The sequence below is a fragment of the Colius striatus genome, chromosome W (assembly GCF_028858725.1).
Source record: "Colius striatus isolate bColStr4 chromosome W, bColStr4.1.hap1, whole genome shotgun sequence".
Classification (NCBI taxonomy): domain Eukaryota; kingdom Metazoa; phylum Chordata; class Aves; order Coliiformes; family Coliidae; genus Colius; species Colius striatus.
In genome coordinates this window covers 5,650,838-5,668,334 of record NC_084789.1, presented here as the reverse complement: position 1 = coordinate 5,668,334, position 17,497 = coordinate 5,650,838, and the positions used below count along the sequence as shown (strand labels likewise).

General features: G+C 43.6%; 1 pseudogene; it reads left to right on the top strand.

Annotated features, from left to right (window-relative positions):
* Window positions 1–16,317: 16,317 nt before the first annotated feature.
* LOC133628573 (WASH complex subunit 3-like) lies at window positions 16,318–16,920 on the top strand (annotated as a pseudogene).
* Window positions 16,921–17,497: the final 577 nt, after the last annotated feature.

Genomic DNA, 17,497 nt, shown 5'->3' with positions numbered 1-17,497 from the left:
CACACCGCGCGCCGACATCGCCGGCCCCAGCCCTCACGGACCGCTGGGCTCGTCCTTTCCATCCTCAATCCCTTGCCTCAAAGACTGTAAAAACTGTTGCCTGTGATGTTATGCATTTTGCTGTAAATGTGATGATGAATAGTGGTTTTCTTACAGTGGAAACTTTCTAAGGTGTTTTAGGTGTCAGGAATGGAACTTGGAAGAACAGAACATTTTGACATTGAGAAGCTAAAAGGTGGTTTGTGTTTAAGACTCATTGGTGAAGGATTTTTTTGATCAGGAGTTAAAAAAAAAAAATGGATTTTGTCATACTGTTGATGCTTCAAATGATTGTGGTAAATTGGTAAATGGTTTTAGGCAATTTCAACAAACCAAGCAAAACATGTGGATTACACTGGCCAAAGCAATCAATCAGTCTACAATATGTTTATCAATGGCCACTCCAGATAATCCTTTTTCTACCTGTTTGGTGGGAGTTCCATCAGATGTGGCACAATGGCCTGTACCAAATGCATTAAAAACAAATCCCTTAGTTAAGGGTAATGGCAAAGTTGACAGCTGGGATTTGATCATTTCATGGTTGCCAATAATGACAACAGAGCCACAGGAGTTAGAATTATTGGGATCTATAAAGATGGATTTTTGTGTTATGTTTAATTTTACCAGCAATACCAAAACATTTGGGACAGAATGTGGATCCCATCCTGGGCGTGTATAAGAACACAACATCTTGCTGCAATTATACTTCACCAAAAAGATCCAGGTCTGGTCTGGTGCCTATGCAGTTACCAAAGGGAATTTTTCTGATCTGTGGGGACCAGGCATGGCCTGGAATATCCTCGAGATTACAAAGGGGACCATGCAGTTTGGGACAACTGACGATTTTGATGCCTAATCACACAATGATTTAGAAACATCATTGTCCAAAACAATTTGTGCATGCATTTACTGGCGAATGTGATGACTATGTTACCTTTGGTCTCCCTCAGCAATAATAGCAACTAGTATATTTGCTCCAGGTGTAGGAGTATCTGCTTTATTAACTCAGCTATGCAAATTAGGATACTGGCTTAGCAAACAAAGTAACCAAACCTCAATGACATTAGAAGGCTTGATTAGTGATGTAAGTAGTATTAGACATGCACTTGTGTATCATTGTATGCATGATATCCTCATTGCTCAGGAGGAGGCATTTACTGTAGATCGAGAGAGATCTAGAAACCATATTACAAGCACAGGGACTGACTATTGCTCCTGAAAAGGTACAAAGACATCCAGCATGGCAGTATTTGGGCTGGAGTATTACGGAGGCTATTATTAGGCTGCAAAAGCTCCATATTCATACAAAGATAAAAACTGTAAATTATGCACAAAAATTAATGGGGGATTTGCAATGGTTGCGCCCTATTGTTGGAATCACTAATGACATGCTAGAACCGCTGCGCCCCTTATTGAAGGGAACAGACCCATCGGCAAAAAGTACAGCCGACAGCAGAACAACTGCAAACCATTGCTGAAATTTCTGACCTCATTACCACTCGGCAAGTCGATCGTCGTGATCCAGATTGCCCCATTGATTTGACCATTTTGCAGGGCAAAGAACAGTTTCTTGGTGCATTAACACAGTGCAAAAAACAAAAAGAGAGGCTAATCATCCTGGAATGGCTATTCACCACGTTACAGCCTAAATGGACAATTGAACAAAAAACTGTGGGCTTAGCAATGCTTATTAGAAAGGGACGCACTCGAATCTTACAGGTGAACGGCCAAGAGCCAGGAACGATATATGTGCCTATAGCGAGAAGAGATCTGGAATGGATCATAGCAACATCGGAGCCTCTACAGCTTAGTTTATTGTCATCTGCCCCAAAAAATAAACATACAGTCCCTAAAATCTAAGGTGTTGGCGTGGATGACACAACAACAGTGGATTATTCGTCCTAAGCTAAGTGAGCAACCTTTGTCAAATGCCGTTACAGCATATACAGACGCAGGAAAGAAATCTCAACGGGCTGTAATAGTCTGGGAAGAGGCAGGACAATGGAAACACCAGCTATTACATGCCACAGAAATGGACTCTTTACAGACTTTAGAACTTTTTGCGGTTGTTCGGGCCCTTGAAATGTGGTGGTGTAAACCGTTGAATATTGTAACTGACTCTTTTTATGTTGCAGGAATTGCTCAGCGAATAGAAGATACTCGCATTAAAGATGTGCGCAATCGACGCCTTTTTGACCTACTTAGAGCCATGCAGGCTGCTATCCGGCAGCGCACATCTCCATATTGTGTAATACACATCAGAAGTCATAAGTATGACATTGGTTTAGGAGCAGGAAATGCTAGAGTGGACAAGCTGGTAGCTTTGGAGGTGCCTGTAAATAAATTCAATCAGGCAAGAGAAGCCCATGCCACCTTTCATCAAAATGCCAGAGGCTTAAAGAGAAGTTTTGACCTTTCAATAGAGGATGCTCGAGCGATAGTGAGGGCTTGCCCGCAGTGTAGCCACTACAGCCCAGGGTTAGGTCTGGGAGTCAACCCCAGGGGTCTGGGACCATTAGAATTGTGGCAGATGGACATCACTCACATTTCTGTATTTGGAAAGCTTAAATATGTTCATATAACTGTGGATACATTCAGTAAGTATATATGGGCAATGACTCAAGCAGGAGAAAGGGTAACACGTGTAATCCGACATGCCACTGCATGTTTTGCTGTTATGGGGGTGCCAGGCACCATTAAGACTGGTAACGGCCCTGCATATGTTAGTCATCGGGTGAGACAGTTTTTCCAATCCTGGGGAGTAAAACACATTACAGGGGTATCACACTCACTGACAGGACGGGCTGTAGTGGAACGAACTCATCAAGTGTTAAAATCATATTTAAGATGTCCGACATACAGGACCTACAGGAACGGTTCTCTAAGGTATTGTTTACTATAAATCATTTCTGTATCTTTGGGGAGGAGAAAGAACCTCCAGCTCAACTACATCAAGGAATGGTGGAAACATCCAAAAGACCGCCGGCAATGTGGGTAACTTACAGAGATCCACAAACAGGTATATGGCAGGGTCCAGCTAAAGTGCAATATTTAGGCAGGGGTTATATGTCTGTGCTTACACCTACAGGTCCAATATGGGTTCCTGTGAAATGGACTAGAGTGGCTGTTACTCCTAATAATCCTGATGGTGACAGTTCACACATCGCCATTGAATCAAGTGAATCCACGTCAGAACATGTGGGTCACCTGGGCGAATCAGACAGGCCAAGTTGACTTTTGTCTGAGTCTTCAGTCGGTGAGTGATACATTCAGCACCTGCCTGGTTGGGATACCAGATTTTGATCCTAGTGATTTCCAGAAATATGTCAGCGGGAGTGCCTCCTGTTCCAGCAAAGTGACATCGGACTGTGCCGCGGACTTGTTAAATCAGCTCAAAGTCCCTCTTCCCTGGGACCCACAAGAGTTGGAGTTGCTGGGAAGTCAAGCAATCGGAAACATAACGAATGGGATTTGGACTCGTACTTGTTTTAGCTTTGGGACTAAATATCAAGGACTAAGAGGAATGGATCAATATAAAAATATGGTTAAGCAGTGGACTGATGTTTCCCCCGAAGGTGCATATAGTCGATTTGTAGATCCAAAAGGAGGATATTGTGGATTGGCCATAAGACAATTTGGTGGTACTTGGATGGCCAATTTATTTGGGTTGATATATGGGGGAAGTAACACTGGTTGGGAACGTGGGACCCCTCAGGGGCCTACTCTGTGGAGCAATGGGTCTGCTAAAGCTCTACCCAATAACATCTTCTTAATATGTGGGGATCGAGCGTGGCAGGGAATTCCAGCTAACCCAATTGGGGGGCCATGTTATTTAGGGAAACTAACTTTGTTTGCTCCTCGACAGCAGGACTGGTTAAAAATTACCAACTTGCGGAAAACAAGAGATACCCACAACTTAAAAGGAGATTGTGATGGTAAAGTACAATTGTGGTCCATTACGGCGAATGTATTTGCTTCAGCATTTGTACCTGGGTTGGCTGCAGCCCAGGCCTTACGGCAGTTAGAAAAATTAGTGTGTTGGTCAGAGCAGCAAGCTAATGTTACTACTGATGTTATTGAAAAATTGTTAGCAGACCAGAAAAGCCTTAGACATGCCTTATTGAAAGATCGTGCAGCTATTGATTTTTTGCTATTGGCACAAGGGCACGGATGCCAAGACTTTGAAGGCATGTGTTGTTTTAATCTTTCTGATCATAGTGAATCTATTCACAAAGCTTTGGCATATTTAAAGGCTCACGCTAAGAATATTACGGTGGGTTATAACCCTTTTGATAATTGGCTTCAATCAGCTTTTGGGGGGTTGTCACCTTGGTTGACTATGTTAATCAAAGAAGGGTTAAGATGGATATTGGTTATTTAGCTTTTGCTTATAATGTTTAAGGTAGTATATAGTTGTATTATGAAGGCAGTGCACAGATTGACTGACTCAGTCTTGATTGTGCAAAAACAAAACGGGGCATTTGTGGAGAAATGGTTAAGGGAGAATGGACATGGATCCCAGGGTATAATGTAAGGCCTGATGGGGCAAGGCAGTCTGAGTTCTAGTTATATGAATTTAATGCACAATCAAGACCAGAGTCAGAGCCATGGTTAAAGTAGTTGCTGTCACGTAGTCAACGCAGACAGTAGGCCGCTTTCTGCTCCTTCAAGGTCGGGCTGTTTTCAGCTAACAAGCTAACAGCTTAAGGTGGAAAACAACTTTGGAGAAAAACAAGATGGGAAAATGTGAGGGAGCTTGCTTATTGCAGAAACCACAAGTAGGATGAACATAAGAATGTAATCTATTAGCTGCTGTTGCTGAGCTAGCTTTGAAGCTGCTGGGTATATAAGTTAGAGCCTGCTTTCAATAAAGAAGAAGACTTCTGCTATGACTCACATTGAGTAGGACTGATTTCTTCCCACCCAGCTGAGAATCGGACGTTGGGTTGATCGCCGCATGAAGCAGGCTTAGAGTTGGTTTTTCAGGCTTCGAGCCTGGTTTTCAGGCTTCAAGCCTGGTTTTCAGACTTCGAGTCTGGTTCATTTTTCAGGCTTCGAGCCTGGTTTCAGGCTTTGAGCCTGGTTTTCAGACTTCGAGTCTGGTTCATTTTTCAGGCTTCGAGCCTGGTTTCAGGCTTCGAGCCTGGTTTTTAGGCCAAGAGCCGAAAACTTTGCGGCATATGGCGCCTGAACAGGGACCATCAGTGGGTGTTACCAGGTAAAGAGCCTCCCTGCGGGGAGCTGAGACTTGAAAATCCAGAGGCAGAGGCAGTCGTTGGAGGTGGAAGCCTGCCGGATACCAAGCAGAGGTTGCTGTACCTGGGAGAGTGACTACAGGTTGCTGTGAGACAAGGAGCCAGCAACATGGATAAGGAGGTAGCACTCTCACTTTTACATCGCTTTTTAGAAAAGCGGGGAGTGGACTTAAAATTGACCGATTTATCTGGTCTACTTGTACATGGTAATTGTAAAGGCTTTTTTAAGGACTCTGAGAAATATTTTGATGAGGAGGAGTGGAGAGCATATGGGACTTGTCTTTGGGACTTGGTTATAGATGAAGATAAGACTGCTCGGAAACTGATGAAACAGTGGAGAGAAGTAATTAACTGTTTGAAAAAGTATAAGTTGGAAAAGGATTTGACCGCTGCTGTAACTCAGTGGCTTGATATGCCTGAGACTGTAGCCGAGCCAACAGCTGGACTGTTTGGTATCGGGACTAATTATGTCTCACCTCCCTTTTCTGGTGAGTGGCGAGAAATTGGAAACCTTCTCTGGGAAGCCACTATTAGTGGTGATAAGGACAATAGTAGTAAAATCAGTAAAAATTTAGGTCTCGTTTGGAGAGACGTGATAAATACTTTAGAAGAAATGCAAGCAGAACAGCGTGTGGCCATGGCTGCAGCCCAGGCGTTGACCGTTGCGCCGAGGCTGAAGGAGACAGACAAGGGAACGGACAGGTTCCTGTAGGAAGTACTAAAGAAACTGGAGCGACAAGAGACCATCGAAACACAGCCTGTCGCCACTGAAAGCCATCCCGGTGCACAGCTCGTCGCTGAGCGGGGCGTGCTGAGAGAGGAAAAAAAAAAAAAAAAGAAAAAGAAAGAAAAAAAAAAGTTATTTTATACACAAGAGTTTTTACAAAGTCAGAGAGGCAAAGGGGCTTCGGAGCAGAGCCCCCGCGGGAGAGCTGCTTCCCATTCGAGCCCAGTCCGCCGAGTTACCCTTGGGACGGCTTGCAGGGGAATGCCAAGTGGGCGGAGTCGGGCGGGGGTGCAGCGCAGGATGATCAGAGGAGTGGGGGAGCGCGACCCCGTGTTAGCCTGGGCACCATCGGGCACGCGAGGGGAGACAAAGAAAACACACGAGAAACTAATACCGACTGCGCCGCCGGCGCCGGGGACGGCACGGAGTGAGCCAGACCCCCCCCGCCCCTTCCATCTGCAGCCGCCGCCGCGCAGCCGCTTCCCGCGCCCGGTCAGTGTCTCTGGAGTGCACCCCCAACACACACCGCGCGCCGACATCGCCGGCCCCAGCCCTCACGGACCGCTGGGCTCGTCCTTTCCATCCTCAATCCCTTGTCTCAAAGACTGTAAAAACTGTTGCCTGTGATGTTATGCATTTTGCTGTAAATGCGATGATGAATAGTGGTTTTCTTACAGTGGAAACTTTCTAAGGTGTTTTAGGTGTCAGGAATGGAACTTGGAAGAACAGAACATTTTGACATTGAGAAGCTAAAAGGTGGTTTGTGTTTAAGACTCATTGGTGAAGGATTTTTTTGATCAGGAGTTAAAAAAAAAAAATGGATTTTGTCATACTGTTGATGCTTCAAATGATTGTGGTAAATTGGTAAATGGTTTTAGGCAATTTCAACAAACCAAGCAAAACATGTGGATTACACTGGCCAAAGCAATCAATCAGTCTACAATATGTTTATCAATGGCCACTCCAGATAATCCTTTTTCTACCTGTTTGGTGGGAGTTCCATCAGATGTGGCACAATGGCCTGTACCAAATGCATTAAAAACAAATCCCTTAGTTAAGGGTAATGGCAAAGTTGACAGCTGGGATTTGATCATTTCATGGTTGCCAATAATGACAACAGAGCCACAGGAGTTAGAATTATTGGGATCTATAAAGATGGATTTTTGTGTTATGTTTAATTTTACCAGCAATACCAAAACATTTGGGACAGAATGTGGATCCCATCCTGGGTGTGTATAAGAACACAACATCTTGCTGCAATTATACTTCACCAAAAAGATCCAGGTCTGGTCTGGTGCCTATGCAGTTACCAAAGGGAATTTTTCTGATCTATGGGGACCAGGCATGGCCTGGAATATCCTCGAGATTACAAAGGGGACCATGCAGTTTGGGACAACTGACGATTTTGATGCCTAATCACACAATGATTTAGAAAGTGGGTCTCTCTCGGACCCTGGGTTGATCGCCGCATGAAGTAGGCTTAGAGCTGGTTTTTCAGGCTTCGAGCCTGGTTTTCAGGCTTCGAGCCTGGTTTTCAGACTTCGAGTCTGGTTCATTTTTCAGGCTTCGATCTTGGTTTTTAGGCCAAGAGCCGAAAACTTCGCGGCAGCAGCCACCAGTTTATATACCTAAAGGAACTAGGATAGCTCAGTTCCCTTCATGGCTGAAGTTCCACTCATAGATGTTCGAGAGCATTGAGGTGTTGGTTTTGGATCCACTGCTATACCTGAGGTAAGACTTGCAATGCCACTTTCGCAGGGAAATCCCACTCAGACGGTTGTATTCCAACATTAAAATGGTGAACAAATGGTTGGGTACAATGCGTTACTAGATACGGGAGCAGATGTAACCATTGTTCCCTTATCCTATTGGCCAGACAGCTGGCATTTAGAGAGTTTAGAGACCCCTGTTGTCAGAGTAGGAGGCACACAGATGACAAAAATTAGCAGAGACCTAATTTCGGTATGGATACAGGGTGAAGAAAATAGGTGTGTGCAAATTAAACCCTATGTGATGAATACTTCAGTTTGGCTTTTTGTTAGAGATGCCTTAAGCCAAATGGGCTTTCGTTTGTCAAATGAAAATTTTTAGTGGCGCCCCCAAAGTTAACCTGGCTCACAGATAAACCAGTATGGATTGATCAATGGCTGCTGAGTAAGGAAAAGTTCATCTAGATTCACGAACTAGTAAATGAACAGTTAGAAAAAGGACATATTAAGCTGTCTACCAGTCCTTGAAACACACCAATTTTCACTATCCCTAAAAAAATCAGGGAAATGGCGACTACTACTTGATTTAAGAGCTGTTAATGCAGGATATGAATGCTTTGCAACCAGGATTACCTTATCCTGCTATGATTCCGAAAGAATTCCCTCTATTGGTTACCAATTTAAAGGATTGTTTTTTTTCACAATTCCTCTACATGAGGACGATAGTGAAAAGTTTGCCTTTACAGTACCATTAACAAGAGTCAGCAAAATGGTATCAATGGGCAGTTTTACCTCAGGGAATGAAGAACTCTCCAACTATCTGTCAAACATATGTTGCCTGGGTGCTGGCACCACTACACAAACAATATCCTTCTGTCTTATTTTACCATTATATGGACTATATACTAATTGCAGGAAAATATCTGGATCAGCATCAAATACTGGAAGAAGTGTGTGGTGGTTTAGCCCTAGCTGAGCAATAACCAAACCACACAGTTACTCACTCCTACCCAACTCAACTGGATGGGGAGGAGAATCAAGAGAGAGTTCTAGAACTTTGTGGGTTGAGATAAGGGCAATTTAATATAACACCAAAAAGAGTAGGCAGTCACAATGATGACCAAAGGACACAGAAAAAACGAGCAATGTCCAATATAACTGCTCACTGCCTGCAGCCCAATGCTCAGCCAGACAGCAGAGCCCCAGTTCTTGCACTGGCTGCAGCACTGCCACGGCCTGGCTGCTGCCCTTATATCCTGAGTGTGACATCACATGAGATTGAATAGCCTGGCCACGCCCTCTGGTGATGGCTGAGGAGAGTTAACTCTATCCTGGCCAAACCCAGGACAAAGTGAAGCAACAGTTGGGCATCTGTGGGTTAGTGATCGTGACAGAAAAGGTACAAATGCATGGCTCTGAAATATTTTGGTAATATTATCACTAGTGTGTGAAAACTGTCCCGGCAGCAAATACAAGCAATAGAAAAAATAGGAGAAAAAATTATCAATAACTACAGTCACTTGTCTATTGTCTATCCTGACTTGTCTATTAACATTGCTGTGATAAGTCAAAACCAGCATGTAATGGTGATTGCAATGGCAAAAGATCCAGTAAGATTCAGTAGCAAAAGACCCATTGAGGATCTTGGAGTGGATATTTATGCCATATAATTTGCAAAAAACAATCACCATGAGACTAGAGGCAATTGCAAAAATAATAGTGAAGGCCAGAAAACATCTGCTGGAAATAGCAGGGATTGAGGCAGATGTCATTTTCATTCCTCTCACAGATGAGTTCTTGAACTGGGAGCTGCAACAGTCTGATGAATTGCAGTAGGCCTTATTGTCATACCCAGGGACTCTAAATAATCATTATCTGGCCCATAAATTGTTTTCCGTTAAATTTCAAATGGAAGACTGGCCATTGAGATCAGCAGTGCCTGTTAAAGGCCTAACTGTATTCACTGATGCAAGTAAGATACAAGCCAAAGCAGGTGTGGTTTGATGGGAGAATGGACAATGGCAAAACTTAACTGTTCACTCCCCAGGCAGCTCAGTTCAACTGCTGGAGCTGGTGGCTGTAGCTAAAACTTTTGAGAAATGGCCAGACGTCCCATTAAACATCATCTCTGATTCCCTCTATGTGGTCGATGCCGTCACTCGATTAGAGAGAGCGTTGTTGAAAGAAATCTCTAATCAGAATCTTTATAACTTGTTTGTACGACTCTGGCATCCGATAAATGAACATTGTGTTCTGGGGGAGGAATCCTGTGTTGGAGCAGGGGAAGAATGCAAGCAGTCGTCCTCATCTGAGAAGACAGAAGCAGCAGAGACCATCTGTGAGAGACTGATCACATTCCCCATTCCCTGCCCCCCTGAGCCGTTGAGGGGGGAGGAGGTAGAGATATCAGGGGCAGTGAGCTGGGCCCAGGAAGAAAGGAGGGATGGGGGAGGGAGATCTTAAAATGCTGGTTGTAATTTTCTCATCATCCTACTCCTTTTTTTCTTTTATTCCGTTCTGTTTCTTGTAGAATAAACTTTCCTACTTTCCTCTCTAAGTTGAGTACTGGAGTCTGTTTTGCCCAGAACCATAATTGGCAGCGAGCTCTCCCTGCCCTTGTCTTAATCCACAACAATCTTGCTTATCTTTTTACTCCCATTTTGCTGGGTCCTCCGCCATCCTAACGAGGGTGGGGGTGAATGGGGGCACCGAGCAAGAGACTGTCATGGTGCTGCTGTGCTAGCTGGGCCAAATCACGACAACTGCCAACGGAAACATGGAAGCAAAAGAGATATTTCCAACAGTCTAATAATGCTCACAGATTAGCATTGTAAAGAAGTTGAAGAAAATTATGAGACTACATTTGGGAAACAGAAACATCAGTTGAAGCACAGAGAACTCATCAGTATGAGTCTCTTCCGGCAACACATATCTGATTATGTTTATTTTGAATCTATAAAAATGGACTTTTGTGTTATATTGTTCAGCGATATACCTGTTATTGATCTTTTGTTGTAAACTCATGGCCATGGGTGAAAATACCTATGTTTTCTTTATGTACCTTTGATTTTGAAATGTGTTTCTGAAGGCTGGCTGGTCCAAAAAGAAAAAGGGGGGAGTTGTAGGTATGAATATGACTTGGACCAGATAGATAATTCCTTAGTTTGAATAAAGATGGCCAGGACAAGGTGATGCAGCTGCCAAGCTGCTACCAATTATTAAGAGCAAGTGCTGTGTGTTAATCAATTGATCCCTGTGTGATCACATGGGCAGAAGCAGCATATATAAGGAAGTAGCTAGCAAACATGAAGGGGGGTTTTGAGTCAGTCTTACTGGTTACTTTGTTTCCTGTGTGTGTCTTTGTACATGCATTCCTTGCTGCTTTCCATCCTTGCATGAGCATCACTTGTGCCATCACAACAGTAAACAGCAACCACAGCCTTTCCCTCATCCACTAAGCATGTCACATTGTCATAGATTAGTCAAACAGGACTTGCCCTTTGTAAAGAAATGTTGACTGGACCTGAACCCTTGGTTGGCCTGTTTGTGCCTCATGATGGTGCTAAGGATTATCTCCATAAGTTTCCCCAGCACCGAGGTCAGACTGACAGACCTGTAGTTCCCAGTAGATGGGTGGCACGTTTGCTAACCACCAGTCCATTGGGACCTTCCCAGTTAGCCAGGACTGCTGATAGATGGTGGAGAGTGGCTTCATGAGCATTTCCACCAGCTCCCTCAGTACCCTTGGGTGGATCCCATCTCACCCAATAGGCTTGTGTGTGTCAAGGTGGAGCAGCAGGTCACACACCATCTCCCCATGGACTAAGGGGACTTCATTCTGTTCCCTGTACCTGTCTTCTGGCTCAGTTGGCCAGGTACCCAGTGAACAACTGGTTTTGCTATTAAAGACTGAGGTGAAAAAGGCATTAATTACCTCAGCCTTTTCATAGAATCATAGGGGTTTGAAGGGACCTTTAGAGATCATCTAGTCTAATCCCCCTGATGAAGCAGGCTCACCTAGATCAGGTCACATAGGAACACATCCAGGCAGGTTTTGAAAACCTCTGGAAAAGGAGACTCCACAACTTTCCTGGGCAGCCTGTTCCAGTGCTCCATCACCCTCAAAGTAAAATAATTTTTCCTTACATCTAAGTGGAACTTTTTGGGTTCCAGCTTCTTTCCATTAGCCCTTGTCCAGTCACTAGATACAACTGAAAAGAATAATGTCCCAACCCCCTGACACCCACCATTTAGAAATTTACTGTCATGATTATAGGTATTGGTTATTTTTATGAGCTAACAAATTAAGTGCCAGTACACATTAAAAAATGTTTAGTCTTGCTAAAATAACTAGTAGGAATAACAGAAGTAGTACTTTTCCCCCATGAGCCCAAGCATAATGCTGACCTTAGGCAATCTAAATTTTGATACCTGTATATATGGAGATAATATTAATCAAGCACTTTATTGTCACTGCAGTAAAAAAAAAAATCAGGAAACTGAAGAGGAAGTCTCATGGTATTGAGCATCCTGGGTGTTGTGGTTTTGCCCAGCCAGCAATGAAGCATAATGACAGTCTCTCGCTCAGTGCTCCCCATTCACTCCCACCCTCGTTAGGATGGCGGAGGCCTCAGTGAAATGGGACGAAAAAAAGATAACCAAGGATGTTGTGGATTGAGACAAGGGCAGGGAGGGCTCACTGCAAATTATGGTTCTGGGCAAAACAGACTCCACTACTTGACTTAGAGAAGAAAGTAAGGAAAGTTTATTCTACTACCTACAAGAAACTAAACAGAATGAAAAGCAAAAACAGGGCAGGATGGTGAGAAAATTACAAACAACACTTTAAGATCTCCCTCCCCTATCCCTCTTTTCTTCCTGGGTTCAGATCACTGCTCCTGATTGTTGTAGACTCCCGGAAGATCTCGGGTTGTAACGCAAGAGGTGGAGAGTACAGAAGAGACGGGCACGGAGTGGAGTGAAAGGAGGTGCTTGTGTTAGCAGATAAAAGCACATGGCGCAAGCAATTAGTTGGAATAAAGCATCATCCATACTGAGTATGCAGTGATCTTGTCCCTTCAGCGGTCAGTGGGCTGAGTGATCTGTGTGGGCAGCCTGGTGATGTTGCCGGTAGCGGCAACACCTGATATCTCTACCTCCTCCCTCCTCAATGGCTCGGGGAGGGGGGGTAGGGAACGGGGGATGTAGTCAGTCTCTCACAGATGGTCTCTGTCGCTTCTCTCTTCTCAGAGGAAGACGACTCCTTGCATTCTTCCCCTGCTCCGATATGGGATCCCTCCCACAGGACTTCTCTGGTGTGGGTTCTTCCCAGCAGCTATGGCTTCTGCAGATACAGGGTCCCTCACACAGGACACAGTCCTTAGTAAATATCTGTGGCATGGATTCTTCTCCACGGTTGCGGTTTTTGCAGATACAGGGTCCCTGCCTCGGGACATGGCGTCTTCTGGGCATAATTTTAACGAGCTTCTCTTATGTGGGTTCGTCCCCACAGTTATAGCTTCTGTGAATATAGGGTCCCTCATACGGGATACAGCCTCCTCTGGCCATAGTCACTGCCCCTGGCACAGGGTCTTTAATGAAGAGAATCACTGCCCCTGATGCAGGGTCTTTAAAGAACTGCAAACAAATCACTGCTTCACCACTCCTCTCCACAGGATGCAGGGGAGTCTCTACTACAGCACACCTCCTCCTCTCTTCCCTCACTGACCTTGGAGTCCATATGGTTGCTTCTTTCTCTCTTCCAACTCCTTGCACCACCACCAGCCAGAAAAGAAGAAAAAGAGAAGAAGGGAACAGGAAGAACCCTCATCTTCTGGCTTCTTTTAAAAAGTGATCGTGGAGACATCTAATTGTCTCAGCCTCAGAAGTGGGTCTGTCTCAGAGCTGGGGAGAGTTTTGAGGAACTTCTTACAGGAGCCATCTTTATAGTCCCTTCCTTGTTACCAAAAATGGCTGTCATGTCAAACCATGACACTGGGTCAAAGATCAAAGACTCACATCTAACACCCTCAAAACATCAACTTTAAATCACCCATAGGATTTCTGTAATGTTTTTGTTTGGTTTGTTGTTTTGCATTCTTTAAAATGTTTTAAAATCTTAGTGAACACATTTGCCTTTATTTAGATTGTGTGGAAACTGAATATTCTGAAATTAAGCATTTTTAAGAAAAAAATAAATAACCTGTATACTTCTTCATAGGTGCTGCAGATGATCTTCAAAACATCCCAAATTTAATTAAAAGTACCTCAGGTAACTGAGGAATTATTTGACTTGTGCTTACTGATCTGTTTCTCTGCTGTAAATATTGATCTATGTTCAAGAATATATGTCCAAAGTTTGAAAGAAAATGCAGTGAATTGACTGTTATTCCAGAACTAGAATGGACATAATAAAAACTGGGAAATGTTCAACATATATTTGAGATAAAACTTTAGATTAGTATTCTGCATTATTCAGAGACAGAAGGATATCTTATCAATAAAAATGAATTGTTTTTGTTGCACAAATAAAAACATAAAATTTCCCACATGTCCTAGAAGACTGGAAAGTGAAGTGGCTGCTGCAGTAACCTCAGGTGGACTCGTCTGGCTTTTTTTTTTTTTTGTGGTTCTTGAAGATTTCTTGATATTTCTTGATGCAATCTCACTCAATTAGTTTTATGCAATTTCTTTCCTCTTTGTAACATTCATTTATGCATTTGAAGACCATTATCATATTTCTCTTCAGCCTACATTTACAGGACTTGCATTTTACTTGGGGAACTATTATAAAGCTTACTATATAATGTACTGTCAGAAATAATTTTAGACATAATAAATGCATTGTTTAGATTAATGCTACAGTTTTGTCATTTTATCCTTTGAGGCATTTACAGAAGCAAAAAAAAAAAAAAGTTGGAATGCATCAAATAAAAAGCCAAGCACTACTAATAAACTTTTTAATAGTAAAGAGTTCACTATGTTTAGTCACATACAAAGAGTGAATGCTCATGTGAGTAGTTTAACTGTACAAAGTTTTTCTTTAATAGAAATAAAAATTACAATCATCACTATAGTATTTGAAAACGATACATGAAAGATATCCCTAGCTCAAACTGTGCTTCACTGAGGAGGAAGGAAGGAACTGAATTGGCTTGTGCAATGAATGTATACAGTATAATTATAAATCTTGATTATCAGTTTATTAGCAAATAATTCAAAAGTCAATACTGTAAGAGAACCTCATGATAAAACCTGTGTAACAAGTCTGAGATTATTACCTTTAGAATCCTAAATTACGGATATTTCACACTCCTACACTACCAGTAATGTAATGTATCCATTAAAATTCACACTAATTTGTAACTGATCTATATAATATAAACCAACATAATTTATATAATTAATTTTACATACATATATCTATATGAATTACACTTAAGTATGATACAACTGTTGTAGGTGCCCAGAAGATTTCGGGCTGTGATGCGAGAGACGGAGAGTACTGAAGAGGCAGGCATGGGGTGGAGCAAAAGGAGGTGCTTGTGCTAGCAGATATAAGTGCATGGCGCAAGCAATAAAGCTGGAACAAAGAATCATCCATACTGAGTATGCAGTGGTCTTGTCCCCTCAGCGATCGGTGAGCTGTGATCCGTTTGGGCAGCCTGGCGATGTTGCCGGTAACGGCAACATATAGTAACTCCGACGTGATCGGCAGAACATGAGACGTCCGTGGCCATGGCACAGATGGAACAAGTGATTAAGGTACTCAAGGCAGTAATGCTTGAGGTGGATGAGTGGGTTCACCGCGCACCCACGGCTGCTTGCATCCTATGGTTGCAGAGACAGGGTGTGTTACAGGCACCCACAGAGTTATTAAGTGTCCAGAATTGGACAGCAGTAGAGGAGGAGATGCTGCAGGCTGCTTTGGCGGGGGCCAAGGGGATGGACCAGCATCTTAAAACGTGGGGGGAGATTAAGAGGACTCTGTCTAAGACAGCACAGGAGAAACAGGTCTGGTCGACGGCACAGGAAACTATCCGTGGGGAGGGGTGGAAAGCGCAGGCAGAGGAAAGAACTTCTGGCGATCAGGAGGCTCAAATGAGTGTAGTAATGGAGAGTTTGGGGTGCAGACTGGACCATCACTATGTGGGGACGCGGAATGTGATAAACTTGACAGCAAGGAGAAGAGTGAGAGGTGCAGCCCCGGAGCAGAGCCCCCGCGGGAGGGCTGCTTCCCAGTCGAGCCTGGCCCGCCGGTTTACCCCTGGGATGAGTTGCAGAGGATGCAGATGGGGCAGAGTCAGGCAGAAGTGCGGCGCATGATGATCAGGGGAGAGTGGGGGGGCGTGATCCCGTGTTAGACTGGGTACCATCAAGCACGCAGGGGGAGATAAAGAAAAAGAAAACGCAGGGGAGAGGAATGCTGGCTGCACCGCTGAGAGTGCAAACAGGAAAGGGCAGCGATAGACTGGCAGCGTTGCTAAACCGACTGCAGGAAGTGATTGCTAATGCCGAGAAGGTAGCCCAGGAAACGCAGTTGATTAAGGATGCAGCTGGGGGAGGGAGCCAGCCGGTGGCTGCGGACATGGATGAGGACGGGCTGCCCATTGTGGGCTCCAGCAGCAACATCACCAAGGTTCCGGCTATTCAGCAGAAAAGAACTGTAGCATTTCTAAACTAGTTTGTGGTTCACACAATGCAGTTTCTCAACAGCTTTTCTACTGTTTGTGAAGAGAAATTGTCTGTACTGTCTCTTCGTATCCAACAAATTGAAACAATGCTCAATATTTTGGATGCAAAGTTATCCTCTATTCCTGGCCTAGAAGATGTCAAATTTGAAGTGTCCAGTGCAAATATGAATAGTGTTACAAATGCTCCTGTGGCACAAGCTACTATGGATCAATAGACAGCAGTGTCACCTCAGTCTGGGAACAATACACATGAAGAACAGTTACAGACAACAGAGGCAGTAACAGAAAATGTCAGAACTGTGCCCAAGGATCCAAGATATGCCAGATATCTCAAAATGGTACAAGTGGGTGTTCCTGTTAAGGCAATATGAAACAAAATTATTTCTGAAGGGTTAAATCCAGATCTTCTCGAGATCCCGGATGCCCCTGTGCCTGCCTGGGGAGATGATGGGAAAGCAGAAGACAGTTCTGATAGTGAATCTTCATTTAGTGACTAATGAGACTGACTTTGGCCTTTGGAAACCTCTGCTAAGGATTGATGTGTTTGGAGTGTTAGCAGACAGTGGTTTTGCACGAGTCACATGGGTGACATGATTTATCTGAGAGCATTTTTAAGAACTAAGATCCCCATCTTCTCTCCCAGAAAGTTTGAACAGGCAGCATGTTTCCACCTGAATCTTTCCACCATGGAAAATAATCATTGCAATTTTTATGCTGCTTCATTTCAGATTCCTTGCAATTGTGCTGAAATTACTTTGTAAAACTCTAACCATGCCTCTAAATTTCCAGGTCTCTTAAGACTGCATTTCGTTCATTATTGGATTTTCTATGTAACACATCTAACCTAAATTGCCTTCCTCTTGTCACACAACTTGCAGATAAAGGAACCTTTCAAAATGAAATTGCTGCATTGAAGAACTGTATTTTATTTCTAATATACTATATTCTAAAGGGATGCAACAAGAATATCACAGACGTCTACTGTCTTATGGTGATTGCAAATCAGTGATACTCTGTTCTAAGAGAAACAAAAAGGCAAGTGAGAGCACAGAAATTGTTGGCAATTGACCAGAT